Source organism: Rutidosis leptorrhynchoides, chromosome 4, assembly GCF_046630445.1.
Source record: "Rutidosis leptorrhynchoides isolate AG116_Rl617_1_P2 chromosome 4, CSIRO_AGI_Rlap_v1, whole genome shotgun sequence".
Taxonomy (NCBI): domain Eukaryota; kingdom Viridiplantae; phylum Streptophyta; class Magnoliopsida; order Asterales; family Asteraceae; genus Rutidosis; species Rutidosis leptorrhynchoides.
The window spans coordinates 279,356,207-279,377,143 of record NC_092336.1 but is presented as its reverse complement, the minus strand read 5'-3'; the positions used below and the strand labels follow the sequence as shown (position 1 = coordinate 279,377,143).

Here is a 20,937-nt window from a genome sequence, read left to right as displayed (position 1 = left end):
AATGTCGCAACTTTTCAAAAATTACTTTGGTTTATTATTAAAACTTTCGTATTGCTCTCCAATGTGTTTGGATCACCTTTATTCTCATTCTCCATGCAAGAACGAGACTTACCTCTTTGCGTACATCATCTCTTCCTTTCTATGTTATTCGTTAAGAAGTTTCTACTTCCGGTATTTCACGGCCAAACCACGACGCTCTCATAAACATCAATACTACGATCTTTTGAACAAGGAAGCAAAGGTTCCTTTATGGTAGAAATACTATCTTATAATCAATGATTCACATTTATTCTCATCCACATTTAAACTCATAAATAAATAATAGACCGACTCGCCATTTGTGCGAAAACACTTTTCTTACTCTGAAGGAGTTACCTTAGACATTTATGAAGATACTCTAAACATTTCTTCCTTTTTGGTTTGCAACTAGATGTTATTCTAGTCAAGTTTTAATCTATAATTCGACATGAAACTGAAATCATAAATCTTAAAGCTACATTCTAAAACTATTTCTAAAGACAAGTTCTCATGTATACTAAACGATGTCTTAAATTTAATCGCTCGTATTATCCTGAGATCAACGAACTCTCAACTAACATCTCATTTGTCTATTAGACATCTCTTGAAGACTAAAGGTATTATGGATACCTTTCGAAACTTGAAGCTGGTACTATCTCTAACAAACACCAGCCATACATCAAACTACGTAACTGAAATCTTTACGTACTCTACTCTATTTTATCTGCCCTACTATTGCGGCATAAACACTCAAGATCTTAACGAGCTCAATAATACATTTCATGATGTTATAGCATCATCTTTCCTTTTAAAGAAAAACTAGTCAAACGACACTTTTGTTATTCCTTGGAAAATTCTCCGTATTTAATGCACTTGTAAACGACCTATTAAGGTTAAGGATCATGAGATCAAACATGTAAACAAAATAATATACTTATTGTTAACACTCATTGGTCCCGACCGTACCCAGGAACGTGAAAATCAAACTCTATTGTTAAAGTCCGTTGGGATTCGCGTAGAAGCCCCTAACATACATGGGAACGCGAAGACTAAACAATACGAAAATACCCCCCATCTATTCACAACTGCTGATGCAAACGAGAGCTCTACTTAAAACTTCGGGACGAAGTTTCTAATAACGGGGAGGTACTATAACGACCCTCATTTTTTCCATTCTACACTTTTCCTTATTAAATGTCCAACAATATAATTAAACTTAATAATTAAACTTTAATCGATAATTATTAAGTGTTAAGAATTATAAAATACAATAATTAACTTTATAAACGACAAGTTAATAAAGATAAAAATAATGAGTTAATAAACTTTCGTGAACAAATAAATAACTCTAAAACTTGTACACTTAAAATAATTAAACTTGGATAATTAAGGAACCATTTAAGCTAAATTAAAGTACAAGGACTAAATTGAAAAATCCCAAACCCAAATCCTAAAAAGCCCTAGCCGAAATTTAAAAAAAAAAATATAAAGGAAATGCCCAAAATGCCCCTCTAATTTTCGGCCAAGGCATCTCCTAATCACCTCCTCATTAACCTAACTTGTTCTCTAAGTAAGACTTGTTCCCTAAGTAATTCCTAATTAAACCCTAATTCTAAAATAATCCTAGCACTCCTATAAATAGAGGCCTAACCTAAACCTAATTCTTGTACCAAATCACAACAACAATTTTCTCTCCCAAATCTCTCTCCCTTTCTCCCTATTTCGACTTCCAAAACCGAAATCACCACCACCACCCATCGAAATCATCATCAATCTTCAATGTGATCTTCAAGTGTTCTTCGTGTTCTTGAAGAATCTTCAAGGTGTTCTTCAAGTTTTTCAAGGCTTTGATCTTCAATCTTCATCGTGTTCATCTTTTCTTTGTTAGTCATCTACGAATCTTCAAAGGTATAACATAAACCCTAATTTATTTACATAAACTTTGATCTTTAATTCATGTTATAAACTTGTTTAATCATGACCACATACATAAACGCACCTAGATCTATATATACATGAAAAAGAAAATATATATATATATATGTATGTATGTCGACTAGAAAAAAAAAGAGGAAAAGAAAAGTTTGATCTTTAAAACCGAGGAGATTAGACAAAGATTTGTTAGTATCTAATTAAGGAAACAAAATAAATATATATTCATATACATATATATCGACATATATATATATATACATGTAAAAAATATATTTTATATATATATATACACATATATATACGAATTATATATACATATACATATTAAAACCCTAAAACCCTAGTTACACCTAAACTATACTACTTTAATTATTAAAACCCTAATCATTACCTAATCATTACTACATTAATTAAAACCCTAAATCTAACCCTAGTTACTTAAACCCTAATTTACTAAAACCCTAATTTATTAAAAACCTAATTTATTAAACCCTAGACATTTATTACAAACCCTAATTATTAAAATACTACTTTAATTGATTAACCCTAATTAATTAACGAAACCCTAATGTTACTTATACTATTATTTAACATATATACCCTAATACTATAGCTAACACTTATAACCTACTACTTATAATATAACACATAAAAACATTTTGGGATATGTATTAGAGATGTATAGATCTTCGAACTTTCTTAACGAATGGTTTCTACGAAACTTTAGGCGGAAGGGTTTAGATTTTCTGATTTAAAGGATCCTGTAGCTCAAGCCCCTAGACCTGAAATGGCCATTCGTAGGGAAAGGGGTGATTGGAAGCTTATCTAATATGGCAAGTATCCTAAAATGGAAACACTCTTAAAATAGAAACTTTCTAGTTATAGAAACTTACTAAAATAAGAAACCTACTAAAAGTGGAAACTTTCTAAACATAGAAACTTACTAGGAATGGAAACTTAGTAAAACGAACTTTACTTAAAACACTTTATTACTTAAACACTTACTTAAACTTGGACAAAAACACTTACTACTCTTAAATGTCAATAGGTTGACTTTCTGTTCGTTCCAACTTTCTATTCCGAGGAATAACCGTCTCTTATCTACTTACTAAGGTGAACTCATAGCCCCACTCTTTATTGCATGCAACTTATTTAACTTTTTGGGGTGAGACACATGCTACTTTTACTATTTACAATTTAGACACAACTACCAACTGTTAAACTATGCTATACCCGGCTATGTCTGACTAAGTCCCTACAGTGATATTTTTAATTGCTCGTTGAATGCATTCTTAATTATTGGGGGTAGGCCTATCGGGAGTAACGTCCCCGATACATTTGACCAAGTCATTGTATTAGTTAATAATGAAATTAACCGACAAGGACAAACACAACTTGTCATTGGGGCAAACTTGAACGTTTAGTCTAAATATCACGATTTGACATAACCTTTTGATCCTGCGGGAGATCAACTTTACAAACTAAATCTTGTGGTCTAAAAACAACGATAACTACTTTTGTTAAACCTATGATTTCACTCAACCTTTTTGGTTGACACTTTAGCATGTTTGTCTCAGGAACTAATTGATTTAAGCTTACTTACTGCTTATGTGATGCTACATGGACTTAGGAACAAGAGATATCGCATTTACTATTCTTGCATTTGAAACATTTACTTTATTGTAATTTCAATTCTTGTAACGACATTTCATTTTTCGCTGCGTACTCTCAATAAAGTTTGATTTTATCATGTAGTATTGTTCTCGTATATTATAATATGTTGGTTTATTTGATATTAGTGACGTTTCTTCCAGACCCTATCTGGAGGATGTTACAATCAATAAAACAGCTTTACAACAGCAATTATGGAGAATCAAGCAATTTTTTAGAGTTCATGGCTAAAACCCTTACATTCTGCATATTCATGATTGATTCTGTGTTCTATTGAAGATCATAGGATTCAGTGTTTCTAGTTTAGTGTTTAGGCATTAATTTGACGGATTTATTTCATCAATTGATCATTAATTTAAAATTGATCAACATTCGGTATTCTAACTGCTCAACCGAATCTGCTTCAAGTCGTAAATTCAGCAAAGGTGTTGTTGATTGAGGTGTATAAGTTATTCAGTCACATTTGTTAAAGGGATACGAAGATCATTCAAGTGATTCCAGAGGATTTTTGATCAAATCTCACGATTTCAGACTTAGATTCGCAGGATTCAACTGCTACAGTTTACATTCGCATACAAATCCTGATTCGCATATTATGTTTTTCATTTGTTACTAGCTTGTTTCCTTTTGCAAAAAGGTAACCAAATCTTTTAATGGGTGTTAAGCATACGAATATTAGTGTTTGTGATTAATATCAGAATCTCACATATTAGAATATCAGACATCCGAATCTGAATCTAAAAACTGAGAATCTCAATCTACTTTGTTAATTCTGTGGTTTAAGTGTTTCGAGTCTGCGAATCTTAGACTATCCAAAATAGTGTGATAATCTGATAAATGGTATCAGAATCTGCTATAGCCGAATCTTCATCCAAATCTGCAGTATCCGAATCTGAATCCGAATCTGCAGTAAAACCAAATTACTGCAAGAATTTGTATCAGAATCTTGATTATTTTATTTGATTCCAAACCTCCTGTTCTTTTTTATGGCAAGTATTACCAGTGGCTACAATGTATCACATAATTCATAGACTACAAGGGTGATAAGGAAAAGTATATTTGGGCTTCTTTGAGAGATGGACCAGTTAATGAAGTACATCCAGAAACTGGTTTACCATTACCAGCCAAAAACATCATCATGCAATCCATCCCGTATGATTTTTCTGAATATGTTGATAGCATAACTTCTGCTAAGGACATATGGGATGAAATCAAACGGTACCAAGAAGAATATGACATGACTGGTGTCACGCAATTGAATAAGGCAAAGGGGCTTTATGAAGATTTCAAGCAAAACCTGAAGAACTTCTCAGTGATGCCTACAGATGTTTCAATGGTGTTCTGAATGAGTTGAAAAAGTGTAACCACTAAGGTGCATGCTGAGGTCAACATGAAGTTTCTCAAAAAGCTCAATTCTGATTGTCTTTCATATGGAACCATCATTCAATCTACCAAGGAGATTGACAAATTGAATATTTATGAGCTTTTTGGTGTTCTTATGCATTATGAGCTAGCCGAGTCTAAATTTCAAGATAAAAGGAAAGAGTCTACTCCGAGTGATCCACTTGCTCTCATTGCTAAGAAGAAGAGTAAATCTTACACTACTTCCAAAAGCTTATTAAAGAAAGTGCTTGTTAAAGAGTCAACTGATTCTGATTTTGAAAGACTAAATCTTTCAGATGTTGATGACTCACACCTTGAACTAGTCAAGATGGCTGCAATGTTCACCAAAGTCTTAAACAAGTATAAGTTCAAAGGCAAATCAAGAAATCAAAGCAACAATTCATCTTCTTCCTCTTACTACAAGAAACCTGAATTATCAAAACCTCAACCTCAACATTCTAAAGATTCCAAGAAGGAAGATTCACTCTGTTATAATTGTGGCAAAGCTGGTCATTCTGAAGATTCCAAGAAGGAAGATTCACTCCGAGTAGTCCACTATGTTATAATTGCGAATGTAATATTCTTGAGGTCAGTTGAAAAGGAAATATAAGAAAATAATGAATGAAGTGACAGTTACCGGTTGTCAATATTGTAACTTTAGAACCAACTGTCACTTCACATTTAAAAGAAACAAATTATGCTACAAATTGACTTCGACACCATGCGCAATTCTAGCGCATAATATCAAATTAGGAGGACTTAATGATGCGCATACTCGCATATTTCATATACGCATCACACGTGGCCAGCACGTGCCTAACATTGCATAATTAACAGAATAATAAGTAAAAGCCGTGATTGCGCTATACATGTCAATACCATTACAGCACGCAATGAAAAAACAAGCACATAACTAAATGGCGCTGCTAGTACCAAACGTGCGTTACCCAAAAGCTGTACCATAAATTGAAAAATGCGCAAAGTGACAAGAAAGACATCATGGGTGGTTGGCAGGATCCCATCACTACACAACTGCCTAATGGTGCTGCGGATAGCTGGCAGATTGTATTGAAAGACCACTCGCATTTTCAGCTTTATAATCCAGAGAGTATGACTTAGCAACAACATGTTCTTTGTCATATTACGTGTCACTAAGGAACAGAGGTATTTAACTATAAATAAGGCATCAAACCCGCATTACGACCATCTCATTCTCAAGGTTTTCACACACACATTCACATACTCGTACCACGAAATACCTTCGATACATTACTAGACCATCATATCATCATCACCTAGTGATCCACTTGCTTAACCTATACCATAACAGTTTCTTTAGCTTTACTTAACGGTTACAGGTAGCCATCATAACCGGCTATCCCGATGATGGTGGGTCGACATTTAACCACACCTACTCGGATCATCATCTCACGTCGGGGTTATTCCCAGTGCACCGGAGCACAGTGTTAAATCTGAAAGACCCTTAAATCCCCATCTTCTATTGATCAAGTGTGAACCAAACCCTTAGGATCAAATCTATGTCTGATTATTGAAAGTGTCAAATTCATGAAGATTGGTTGATTTTTCCAAACTTTAACACTAGAGTGATTCCGTTGTGTGAGTTGCAATTGAATAATCAAAGAAGCATAAATTGAGATAATGTGAGATAAATTTTTTTGTAAATCATATATATTAAATACTAACAATATTAGGGAAATCCAACTTCGTGATTTGTAAATATTCCAATACAACAACATGAAATATAGAAGAGAACATTATTTGATAAATTGAAGTGTTCAGTTGACACTTTTTTTTCTTCAAACATCAGATGATAAAACATTAATTAGTTAACGTACTCTTCTGCAGTTGGTCCTAAATTGACCACTTGATCCGGTTAAAGGGCTAAGGTTACCCATCTTCAACATTGCATTTCCAAAATCACGTAAGAAAGTATCCTGGTTTGATGCATAGGTCTTCACTTGTGCATCAAAGTAGCCTGGTTTGATGCATAGTTCTTCACTTGTGCATCAGCCGAACCACCGCTAAATAGTTCTTGATCTGAATGCAATAGCCCATTTTGACTAATCAAATTATTATAGTACCGGTTGTCGAAAGTTGTTGGTAAAGAATCTAGTGGTGAGAGATTTGTGTCACCACCACTTGTTGGACAGTTTGGTCGTAGTGATGCGCGAACGTTGCGTTTATGTTGTTGTCGTTGTAGAGATGATTTCGGAACATTGTACACCTTGCATGACCAATCGAATGAGATCCTATACACAAAGTGTTATATTAAAGAGATTAAGGTTCTATAATGAAAGTTTCCAGCCTACAATCTAGAAGCTCACCTTCTAGATATTCAAAGTAGGCAACCTTGACAACTCATATGGAGGTAGCAAAGTTGATGACGATGACGGCCGCCAACCTTCTCCGTTCACACCATTCCACCGCCATAGAATTTTTACTATAAATAGAGGTGCAAAACTCAGTTGTAAATCATCCTAAATCACTCAGAGAAGTGTAATCACAACCTAGAGAGTGTGTGTGAGTTTTGAGAGTTTTTTTGTAAGAGTTTTGTAATACTCTGTAAATCTATTCTTGTGAGTAATAGAGTTGTTTTTCTCTCAAATTTATATCTCCCAACGTCCAGGCGATCCCCTCTTCCTAACAAGTGGTATCAAGAGCTTGGTTAGAGACGTTGGTTGAGTTTTTGGGTCTTCTGAAGTTTTCTCAAAATTCAATTTTGAGTGTACCATTGGATTCGTCTCGTCGAACCGAGTCCAACGCAAAAAACGGCGACTTAAACGGAGTTATAACGAGCCCAGAAAACGCGGTCAAAATTTGGTCAACTCGCCGGAATCTCGCCGGAGAAGACGACCGGTGCCGGAATTTTCGCCGGAGAAGACGATCACTGTATCAATTCACTGTAGCAGCTGGCGGCACTGTATCAAGTCACTGTAGCAGCACTGTAGCGGTACTGTAGCGGTACTGTAGCAATTCTGAAATTTTACAATTTGGTCCCTGAAATTTTCAGAATTTCATTCTTGGTCCCTGAAGTTTATAAAAATTATAATTTTGCCCCGTAAGTGGAATTTAAGCCGCGAAGTGTCTATTCCACCATTTTCAACCGTTCCGGACGTAACGGTGATCTCTGTTTTCTACAATTCAACCCCGTTTGTGTTGAAAAATTATTTTTAAAGTGATAATGTCCACAGAAGAGTCAACATCATCTTCCGGAGCTATGATTATGCTCACAGCAACAAACTACACGCTGTGGAAACCTCGGATGGAAGATCTCCTCAGCTGTAAGGATTTGTTCGATCCTATTGAAATGAAGGGTATAAACCCTGATTCTGCCAAAGAGAAAGAGTGGAAGAAATCAAACCGGAAAACTATTGGTCAGATCCGTCAATGGATTGATCATAGTGTCTTCCACCATGTTGCACAAGAGACAGACGCATATGTCCTCTGGAAAAAGTTGGAGGACATGTACCAGGCCAAGACTGCTCGGAATAAAGCCCTGCTGATGAGGCGTTTAGTCAACATGAAGCTCAAAAGGGGAACTTCAGTTGCCGAGCATACCAGTGAGTTTCAGAACTTGGTCAACCAGTTATCGTCTGTAGAGATGCCGCTTGGCGATGAAGTTCAGGCGCTACTGCTACTTAGTTCCCTTCCCGATAGTTGGGAAACGTTGGTAGTAACACTCAGCAACTCAGCACCGAATGGCAAACTTACCATGTCAATGGTCAAGGATGCCCTATTCAGTGAAGAGGCAAGGAGAAAGGACATGGGCACAGATTAGACCCATGCCTTTGTCACAGAGAATCGGGGGAGACAGCGAATGAGTAGCAAAAATAAATGGAGAGGCAGAAGTAAGAGCAGGGGCAGGTCAGCTGATGGCAGAAAACCAACATATAAATGTCATCACTGTGGATTAGAGGGACATATGAAGAAGAACTGCTATAGATTAAAAGAGGAACAAGGTCAAAGCAGTTCACAGCCGAAGAATAAGGGTGGAGAAACATTAGTTGCTATCACAGGTGATGTAGCTTATTGTTCAACCCATGATGAGACATGCCTTCACCTCTCACGAGAAGACACAGAATGGGTGGTAGATACTGCAGCTTCCTACCACGTGACTCCATACAAGGAATACTTCACAACATACAAAGCTGGAGACTTTGGAGCTGTGAAGATGGGAAATTCCAGTTCCGCTGAGATTGTCAGAATTGGTGATGTCAAGATAAACACAAGTTCCGGGAGCACAATCACTTTGAAGGATGTCCGCCATGTGCCAGATCTTCGGCTGAATTTACTTTCCGGAGTAGCTCTCGATAAACAGGGCTATGATAGTCATTTCAGTAGAGGCACATGGAAATTGTCAAGAGGCGCTATGATATTCGCTCGGGGACACATTTGTGGCACACTTTACAAGACTCATGTGAAGATCTGCACAGACAGTATTAATGTTGCAGAAAAGGAGGCTTCACAAAATTTATGGCACCAGAGACTCGGTCACATGAGTGAGAAAGGGTTGTCTACCCTAATAAAGAAGAAGCTTATCAATGTAGACAAGGATGATGCGCTAGATCCTTGCAATCATTGTCTATTTGGTAAGCAGCATAGAGTCTCATTTAATTCCTCTTCAATGAAAAAATCAGAGTTACTCAGTCTGGTACACTCTGATGTTTGCGGTCCCTTGGAGGTTGAATCAATTGGCGGCAATCGATACTTTCTGACGTTTATCGATGATACTTCTCGAAAGGTGTGGGTATATTTCTTGCGGACGAAGGACCAGGTGTCCGATTACTTCAAACAGTTCCATGCAATGGTAGAACGTGAGACAGGAAAGAAGTTAAAGTGTCTTCGATCCGACAACGGCGGTGAATACTCTTCCAGGCAGTTCGATGCCTATTGCAGATCATATGGCATCCGACATGAGAAGACGGTCCCACGTACCCCTCAACATAATGGTATAGCAGAAAGAATGAACCGAACAATCATGGAACGTGTTCGGAGCATGTTCAGTATGGCTAAGCTGCCAAAGCCATTCTGGGGAGAAGCAGTCAGAGCCGCTTGTTATTTGATCAACCGATCTCCATCAGTACCACTGAATTTTGAAGTTCCGGAGAAACTTTGGTCTGGAAAGGATCCATCATACTCACACTTAAGAGTATTTGGATGTTTGGCGTACGCACATGTATCCAAGGAGCTCAGGCAGAAGCTGGATGCAAGGACCACTCCATGCATATTCATAGGCTATGGAGATGAAGAATTTGGATACAGATTATGGGATCCAAAGGAGAAAAAGGTGATCAGAAGTAGGGACGTGGTGTTCCATGAAAGCCAGACAATAGAAGATATTGAAAAGCCCACAATATCTCAGAAGTCAAATGTTGCTGCTCAGGTGCCAGAGGCAACAGCGGAATCATTCATGAGAAATGAATTTTCAGTGCAAGAAGAAAAGCCAGAAGTAGAAGATAATGAGGAAAATGACGGTGCTGAGCAGGGGGAGCCACAACCCCATCTGCCAGACGTTCCAGCACCATCACAAGGTCAAGATGATGGTGGATCTCCTCAGAATGTTCCAGAAGTTCGTAGATCTGAACGAAACCGGATTCCATCGAGTAGGTATCCAGAATCCGAGTACCTTCTACTTACTGAAGATGGAGAACCAGAGAGTTTTCATGAAGCAGTAACTCATAAGGATAAAGAAAAATGGTTGCTCGCAATGCAGGATGAGATGGATTCTCTGCAGAAAAATCAAACTTATGAGATTGTAGAACTTCCACGCGCGAAGAAGGCACTGAAAAATAAATGGGTGTTCAAGCTGAAAAAGGATGGTAGTGGAAAAGTGGTGAAATACAAATCACGACTTGTAGTCAAAGGATTCCAACAGAAGAAAGGGATTGATTTTGATGAGATATTTTCACCAGTAGTCAAGATGACTTCAATTAGAGTCATACTTGGATTGGTCGCAAGTATGAACTTGGAGCTTGAACAGATGGATGTAAAGACAGCTTTTCTTCATGGAGATTTACATGAAGAAATTTACATGGAGCAGCCGGAAGGTTTTGAGGTTTCAGGAGATAACCTCGTATGCAAGCTGAAGAAAAGTTTGTATGGTTTGAAGCAGGCACCTAGGCAGTGGTACAAGAAGTTTGACTCGTGCATGGTGAGTCACGGGTACAAGAAAACTGCAGCAGATGAGTGTGTCTACATTCAGAAGTTTTCTGAAGGAGATTTCGTTGCTCTTCTACTATATGTAGACGATATTTTGATCGTAGGGAAAGACGCAACGAAGATCAACCAGCTGAAGAAGGAACTCTCTAAGTCTTTTGACATGAAAGACTTAGGACAGGCTCAACAGATTTTGGGAATGCAGATAACCCGAGACAGGAAGAATAAAAGGTTATGGCTATCTCAAGAGAAGTATATTGAACGAGTGCTTTCACGTTTCAATATGAACAATGCCAAACCTGTTAGCATTCCATTAGATAACCATTTCAAGTTAAGCAAGAGTTCTTGTCCCTCATCCAAGGAAGAGATCGGGGAGATGTCTTCAGTACCATATTCTTCAGCAGTTGGAAGTTTGATGTATGCGATGGTGTGCACAAGGCCCGATATTGCTCATGCAGTGGGAACGGTGAGTCGTTTTCTCTCGAACCCCGGGAAAGAGCATTGGGAGGCAGTAAAATGGATTCTCAGATATCTTAAAGGTACAAAGAATCTATGTCTTTGTTACGGGGGAGCTGATCCAATCTTGGAAGGCTATACAGATGCGGATATGGCCGGAGATCCTGATAGTAGGAAATCTACTTCAGGATTCATTTACACTTTTGCAGGAGGAGCTGTTTCATGGCAGTCAAGTCTACAAAAGTGTGTTGCATTATCCACAACTGAAGCAGAGTATATTGCTGCCGCAGAAGCTGGAAAAGAAATGTTGTGGTTAAAGCGTTATCTCCAAGAATTTGGAATCAAGCAAAAGGAGTACAAGGTACATTGTGACAGTCAGAGTGTTCTAGATTTGAGCAAGAACTCCATGTACCATTCCCGTACAAAACATATTGATATTCGCTATCATTGGATACGCGAGGTAATTAATCGACAACTGTTGAGACTAGTGAAGATCCATACAAAGGAGAATCCTGCGGATATGTTAACAAAGGTGGTGACTCGAGAGAAGTTGTAGTTATGCAGAGACATAACTGGAATGTTCGTGGATTCGGCTGGAGGGGGAGAATTGAAAGTTTCCAGCCTACAATCTAGAAGCTCACCTTCTAGATATTCAAAGTAGGCAACCTTGACAACTCATATGGAGGTAGCAAAGTTGATGATGATGACGGCCGCCAACCTTCTCCGTTCACACCATTCCACCACCATAGAATTTTTACTATAAATAGAGGTGCAAACCTCAGTTGTAAATCATCCTAAATCACTCAGAGAAGTGTAATCACAACCTAGAGAGTGTGTGTGAGTTTTGAGAGTTTTTTTGTAAGAGTTTTGTAATACTCTGTAAATCTATTCTTGTGAGTAATAGAGTTGTTTTTCTCTCAAATTTATATCTCCCAACGTCCAGGCGATCCCCTCTTCCTAACATATAAATCTATATTAGTATTAAGTTTAGTAGTACGAAGTAATTAATCAAGTTTACTGATTTCTTAAATAGTGCATTAATTACCTGATAAAGCTACCATTTCATTAGCAGTAAAGCCTTTGTTTGAAAAGGATGTGATAAGAGCACTAAGACTTGAACCTGGTCCAGGAAGGTTAGAATTCGCAGCACTCAAGCTCGCTGTAGTCGAATCTCTTCGACCAAATACCACGCTCCAAATTGGCCCACCGAGCTGAAAATCAAATCAAATACCATCAGAATTAATCAATGGATGTATACAATTTCCGCCATTAACTTGAACCCTCAAAATCATGTTTGTGCTAGAGTTATGTAATTGGATCGATGCCTTCATCCCATTAAACGTAGGGTATATATGCCCCAAAGATTACAGTGATACATGGAAACTAAATCCTTTATTTTAAGGATTTGATATACATCAATAATATAAATAATTACAAGATACACTAGATAATAAATACAAGATAAATGCTAAGTATATCTCTATTACTCCCCCGCAGTCGAAGCCTTCGGTAATGAGATGCGAAGACTGGAACGAAATTCATCAAATAAAAGCCGAGGAAGGCCTTTCGTAAAAATATCAGCAATCTGATAATGAGTCGGGACGTGTAGTATTCAGATTTGACCTTTAGCCACTTTCTCCCGTACGAAGTGGATGTCCATTTCTATGTGCTTTGTACGCTGATGATGAACTGGATTGCCCGAAAGATAAATGGCTCTCATGTTATCACAGAAAAAGAGTGTTGCTTTAGTAATCGGACAATGCAACTCGAGAAGAAGATTACGTAACCAACATGATTCGGCAACTACATTTGCCACACCCCTATATTCTGCCACGGCGCTGGAGCGAGACATTGTGGTTTGCCTTTTAGAAGACCAAGAAATTAAGTTATCACCATAGTAGACACAGTAACCCGAAGTGGAACGCCGTGTGTCCGGGCATCCACCCCAATCCGCATCAGTGTATGATACAAGAGTCAAAGTAGCCGAGTGAAAGTAAGGTTTAGGCCGAGAGACAAAGTGCCTTGCAAGTACCGAAGGATACGTTTCAACGCATTCATGTGAACATCCTTCGGATCATGCATGTGTAAACAAACCTGTTGTACCGCATACGAAATATCGGGCTGGGTAAATGTCAAGTACTGTAAGGCCCCGGCAAGTTGACGATATTTAGTAGAGTCCGCATATGGCCTGCCTTGTTTAGAACTTAATTTGCGGGCAGTATCGACTGGAGTATAAACTAGGTGACACCCCATGAGCCCAGCTCGTTTAATGATAGTCTCGGCATAAGCTTGCTGATTTAGAAATAGACCATGTTTCGTACGACTAACATTTATACCAAGAAAGGAATGAAGCGGTCCTAAGTCCTTCATAGCAAACTCCTGGGATAGAAGAGAAAGTAACTGTAATCGTAACTTATCATTGGAAGTTGTAAGAATTATATCATCTACATAAAGTGGCAAAACGTTGGTACCAAGCCCTCGGGGCTTGCTTTAAGCCATAAAGAGAGCGCTTAAGATGACAAACATGATCCGGAAAATTTGGGTCACGAAAGCCGTATGGTTGGTACATGTATATGGTCTCGTTTAGATGACCATGGAGGAACGCGTTCTTTACATCTAGTTGCCGAATCTGCCAATTCTTAGAGACCGCAATACTCAATACCATACGAATCGTAGCCGGTTTGACTACCAGACTAAAAGTCTCGTTACAATCAACTCCGAGAAGTTGCGAACGTCCATCACCCACTAATCGAGCCTTATAACGCTCAAAAGTACCATTCGATTTTTTTTGTTCCTGAAAATCCACATAGAACGAATTACCTGCATGTTAGGTTCCCGCGGGACAAGAGTCCAAGTCTTATTATCAATCAAAGCTTTAAATTCATCATACATAGCCCTATTCCAATTCGGGTCAGCAAGAGCAATTTTAGGACTAGATGGAAGAGGAGAAATAGAAGATGAAATAGAGAGATTGAAGGGAGCTTTGGGTTTAAATATTCTCGACATACCACGAGTAACCATTGTACGAGCAGGAGGATTAGGATTAATTATAGGAGATGGTGAATTCGGGGACTGAGTTGAAGCAGGTGGATGAGTGTGAGGTGGATTAATTATAGGAGATGGTGGAGAAGAAGCAGGTTGATGTGTCGAATCTGGATGGGTGGGAGAAAAAGCATGCAAATGTGGTGAAGCATGCGTAGGAGATGTGGGTAAAGTTGGTGTAAAATTAGAATCATTTTCAGTGGGCTGAGAAGTATTTGGGCTGGAAGGGGTAGATGGGTGGGTAGTGGAAGTAGGATAGAATATAGGATTAAATGATGAGTGAAGAAACTGATATGTATTGGAGTTAATGTCGTGTACAGCAGAGAAAGGAAAATATGATTCGTTAAAAATAATGTGACGAGAGATGATGAGTTTGTTGGTGGATAGATCAAAACATTTGTATCCACAATGATTCGAGGGATAACCTAGAAAAACACAAGGTGTAGAACGGGGTTGTAGTTTGTTTCGTTGTGTAGAGGGAATAAGTGGGTAGCATAAGCAACCAAAAAAATGAAGGTGATTGTAAGTTGGATCATGATTATAAAGAAGTTGTGTGGGGGAGAGATTGTGGTAAGTTTTGTTGGGTAAAATATTAAGAAGATAGGTAGCCATTTCGAGAGCATGATGCCAAAAAGTAGGAGGTACATGAGAATGAGAAAAAAGAGTGCGAATAATGTTATTGATGCCCCGAATTTTGCGTTCAGCTTTCCCATTTTGGGAAGAGGTGTACGGACAAGAGAATCGAAAAAGCATGCCATTTTGGCGACAAAAGTTGTGAAATGAGGTGTTGTTATATTCGGTTCCATTATCACACTGAAATGTTTTGATGGATGCATGAAATTGTGTTTTGATTAAGGTGTAAAAGTTATTAAACACATTATATACTTCTGATTTTTGACCAAGGGGAAAGGTCCATAAATAATTGGTGTGATTATCTAAAAAGAGAATATAATATTTGTGACCTGCAGTACTAGATATAGGAGATGTCCATAGGTCACTATGGATAATATCAAAAGGTGCATAAGTTAAAGAAGAAGAAGGATAAAAAGGCAATTTAATTGTTTGCCAAAAATGCAAGCCTGACAAAGTTTATTATTTAATTTCGAATTACAATCAATGTAACGTTTATTGCTAAGATGTTTAAGAATAAAATCTCCATGGTGTCCAAGGCGATGATGCCATAAATCTGATTAAATAGCAGAAAAAGCAGAGTGATTCTTGAGATGTTGGTGAAGAAGTGAGCCATTGAATGGGTATAGGTCACCGGAGATGTTACACCGCCGAATGGGGGTCCCCTTCGGAAAATCCTTCACATTAAAACTAAAGGGATCAAAGTCAAGAGAGATATTATTATCGGTTGATAAACGTCTAACAGAAATAAGATTTTTTATTAAATGCGGTGAATAAAGAACATTGTTTAAATGTAAAGGGCGGGTTGAAGAAAAAAGAGAAGAATTGCCGAAATCGTGAATTGGAATAGTGTGTCCATTACCAACAATAATATGACGAGGTAGCTTTGATTGAGAATAAGATAGGAGCTTACTTGGGGAACCCGTCATGTGAGATGTAGCGCCCGTGTCCATATACCAATTGTTATTCGGTGGATTGAGACTCATAGTGTACATCGCAACATCAATGTCAGTAGGCGTAGAAGCTCCAGAATGCGCATAAGTGGATTGGGCCGATTGAGGGCGTGTGCCCAAAATGCCTTGAAACTGTGAAGAACCATTGGGCCGCATAGTAGTTGGATAAGGGCAAGGAGATGGGCTCCATTGATTCGACGATGTGGGCTGTTCAGTCCATGGATTAAAGAGCCATGGTTGATGTCCAGTACCATTGTTATGACCAGCTGGAGGTCGATTGTAACCCCGACCTCGGGTATTTTGCCCTCGACCACGATTATTACCTCGGTAAGATCCACGACCCCGTCCACGATAACCAGAAAAATTGTTAGAACCACAGCCAGCATTCTGGGGAGCAGAAAAAGTGGGTTACGGATGTGCAGCAGAAGCAGCAACCAACGCTGTATCATTCGAAGATGTGACAGAATTCGCCGCGTGTTGAAGTTTTCGAGCTTCTTCCATGATCAAAGTGGATCGAGCCTCAAAGAACGATGGAAGAGGGTTGGTGTGAGCGAGCTGAGAACCTACATGATCATAATTATCATTCAATCCAGTAATAAGTTGTAACACTATGTGATCGTTTTCGAGAGCAGGACCAACATTCGCCAATTGATCGGCTAAACGTTTGACTTCTTGACAGTAGGAAGAAACGTTAGTGAAGTTGTCAAGTTTGATGTTGGAGAACTTGTGACGAAGATGGACAATACGAGAGTTCTTATTGTCCTCAAAAATCGACTTAATACGATCCCAAGCATCGAGGGCCGTTTGTTCCAGCTTCATGATGTTATCTAACATATCGGATGAAAGGGTCCCATAGATCCAGTTTAAAACAACGGCATCTAGACGATCCCATGTTTCTTTGTCTGCGGCGGCTGTAAGTGGGTCAGAGAAGGAGACCGTTGAGTCACCGGTATTGGTAGTGGTAGAGATGATATGATCTAGTACCTGGTAAGCTTTACAATGGGTTTTAAAGAGAGTAACCCATGACAGATACTTGCTTGTTTCGATATCAAGAATAACCGGAATACAATTTTTGATGTTAGTGATAGTGATTGCTGGGTGAAATTTAGTGTGTTCTGCCATCGATTAAGAAAAAGAAAAGGTAGAAGAGTGAAACGAACGATGAGCAGGAGGTTTAGGGGTTTAGGCTGATACCATGCTAGAGTTATGTAATTGGATCGATGCCTTCATCTCATTAAACATGGGGTATATATGCCCCAAATATTACAGTGATACATGGAAACTAAATCCTTTATTTTAAGGATTTGATATACATCAATAATATAAATAATTACAAGATACACTAGATAATAAATACAAGATAAATGCTAACTATATCTCTATTAGTTTGTTATACGGATACACAAATTTTATGTAACTAGCTAGTACTAAATTGTTAGCAATAGCGATTTGAGTTTTCGTTAGAATTTGTAGTGAATTTAAAGCAAAGAATAAATGTGTAAACATCAGAAGCTAGAAATGAAGGTTGGAAATGTAAGTTTTTATAAATTTTCTCGTGGTAGCAAATATTCCGTTTACTTTTTCATGCATGGTTTTGTAAGTTGTATAAAATAGTGCTTTTCAAAAAAAAATTTATAAAAAAACTAGACTAAATGTATTTCGATGTTTAATTTTTGAATTTGATACTTACAGCAACAACAGAGTCTCTAGCAGCAGCAGATAATATATCAGCACAAGAAACAACACCTGGGCACTGGCTTTCAAGCTGTGTTTTGATAGTATCAATTACATTGAATCCTCTTATCGATCCGCTATTCGGACTGGCAGTTTTTTCGCCGGTAAACGTTGAATCGTCGTCCAACAGCACAGATCCATCACATCCCTACATTTTGCAATTAATGAAAATAAAACTTTAATTATGTAATAACTAATTTATAAAAACTATAAACGAAGAGGATGAAAAAAAAAATTATTCTCTCTTTGACCCAACATGCATGGAAATCAAGTAACGACATCGATTTGAAATATAATTATTAATTATTAATTAATATATTCATTATTAACGACATCGACATCGATTATTCTCTCTTTGTAGTCAACAAGTAAACATGGTGCGAGGATTGAGAAGCCAATCATGTATGGGTTTAAAGTCAAACAGGAATGTAATAAATATACACTCCAAGATATCCATACTACTAGAAAACAAAACCTATAGTATATTGGTAATACGCAGTAACGCATTATATACAATACCCTAAATAATTTTTTAAGGAAAAAGGAAAAAAAAAAAAAAAAAAAAAAAAAACAGTTGACAAACGGATCGGATCACCAATCCTACGATAAATATATTTAATTAAATGTTATGTTGAAAGTTAGGAACAAAAGATTCAACCATTTTAGAATCATTGTTGAACGTTTCAAAGGGTTTAAAAATGACTTGAACAAACTTTTTAATTTGGGAGTGATATGTACACAAACTTTTTTGTTATGTACACAATCAACATGTTTTACAATATTGTACAGTATAATACCGTAAAGCATATTGGTTGTGCACATAACAAAAAAAGGTTGTATACATATCATGCTAGTTAGGAACAAAAGATTCAACCATTTTTTTGTTATATACATATCATCACCCTTTTTAATTAATCCATGATGCTAGTTGTTTAGTTATTTATAACATGCATAAGATAAAGTGTTCCATTATGATTATATATGCACTTGAGGTAAGCAGGTGAGCATGAGGATCGATAATATAAAATAACCTAATAAGGAGAGCCTAAAGGGAAGAGCCATATAAGACCATTGTCAACGGGCTCCGCCCTCACTCCTTCTTGAGCCCCGCCCTTGAGGGCGTCAATGACATTCAACCGGCCCTCGGCCGCCCTCGTTTCTCTTTCTTCTCTCCGTGCTGGTTTGTGTTATCGCTATAATAAGTTGAGGGCGTAAATTTGGGCATATAGCCATCAGGATTGCAACGGCTTTATTTATTTATTTTTAATTTTTTTTTATTTTAACAAAACTATATATAAACACCCACTATATTTTAACACATACACATACAAACACTCTTTTACTTCCAACTATAAACACTTAATCTTTCAACATTACTCATCTCAAACCCACTTCCAACACCTAAAAAATGGCTAAAAAATTATCCAAATCATCCAAGAAAAATCAAAACTTATCATCTGAGCCGATCAACACACGACAAAGTAATGATTTTTTCCAAGCGTTACTTGAAACGCAAATGTATAACTCAACTTCCGGGTCGTCTTCGAACCCGAATCAAGGATTGGGGTTCGCGTCGTATGCTTCACAATCACCCGCTTTTATTTCTACACCTCAATATTCAAACTACCCTCATCAACAACAATTTCCTCACATTCAACAATTCGTTCCTCAACAACAAGTCATCCGACAACCTATTTTTCACGAAACACAAATTCGAATTCCTACACAAATTCCTTCCGAAAACGAATCCGAAGATGAACTAGTCGAAGAGGTTCAAGAAACTCAACCCGATGAATTTGAAGTTAGTCAAAAGCAAGAACGTGTTGAAAGAGACCGTAAGGGAAAAGTAAAGAAAGTAACGTGCAAAAAAAGTCCGTGGTCCAACGATGAAAGTAGACTTTTGGCAACGGTTTGGATGCAAGTTTCGGAAAATATGGTAATGGGAACTAATCAAACAAAAGACTCATTTTGGGAGACGCTCCTTAGACTTTACAATGAGCAAGTTGGGGAAAAACGTCGAATGGATCAAGTTACGGAAAAATGGAGCAAAATGGCGAAAGATGTCAAGTTATATATCAGAATTAACTCGAAGCTTGAAAATTTTTGACAAAGTGGGCAAAACGAAGCCGATATCATGTCACATTCATGACGTGCTTTTAAGGATCAAGAGGGTCCTAACTTCTTATACGAGGATGTGTGGAAAGTTCTTAAAGATTGTCCGTACGAAGGGGTCGTGAACAAAAAAAATAATCCGATGGAGTTACCGAATGATGGAGCCGCGAATTAAAGTGGTCTGAGTGGTGGAGCAGTGAATCAAAGTGCTCCGAATTTCCATAAAGAACATTTACGTCGTTCGCCGGGTCGTGCAAGTTCCAAGAGTCATAGGAGTTCGGGTTCATCCGATGCGGCCTCACGTTTGTCTTCCGAGGAAGCCCACCAAACGTTGATCGAAACCGCAAATGCTACAAGGTTGACCATGGAAAAAATATACATTGAAACCGAGAAGCGTACCATGTTGGATAGTTTAACGTTTCTTACACAACCTTGTGCACCCGACATGACTCCCGAACAACACGCGTTAGTGATGAGAGCCAAAAATAAAAGCCAAAAAATTTATCACAACGCGTTTGCATTCGATGACGAAGACGACGAGTAGTGTTTTATTTGTTTAATTTTTTGTTCTTGTATTGTATTTTAATTTATGTCTTTTTTGTTTTAAGAAAAAATGTAACCATATCTTTTTAATATAATAAAATGTGTTGTTCAAAAAAATAGAATTGAAATAGTAATATAATAATGATAATAATAATAGCAAAAATAATAGTAATAAATATTATTAAAAAAAATGTGGGGCCATGTGATGTGGAGGAAGGAAGTAATGGTTGGTAGTGGTGTGTGATGAGGAAGAAGTGAAAAATTAATGGAGAGAAAGCTGATG

At 37.7% G+C, this 20,937-nt stretch overlaps 1 pseudogene; it reads right to left on the bottom strand.

Annotated features, from left to right (window-relative positions):
* Positions 1–5,802: 5,802 nt before the first annotated feature.
* LOC139841631 (cationic peroxidase 1-like) lies at positions 5,803–19,232 on the bottom strand (annotated as a pseudogene).
* Positions 19,233–20,937: the final 1,705 nt, after the last annotated feature.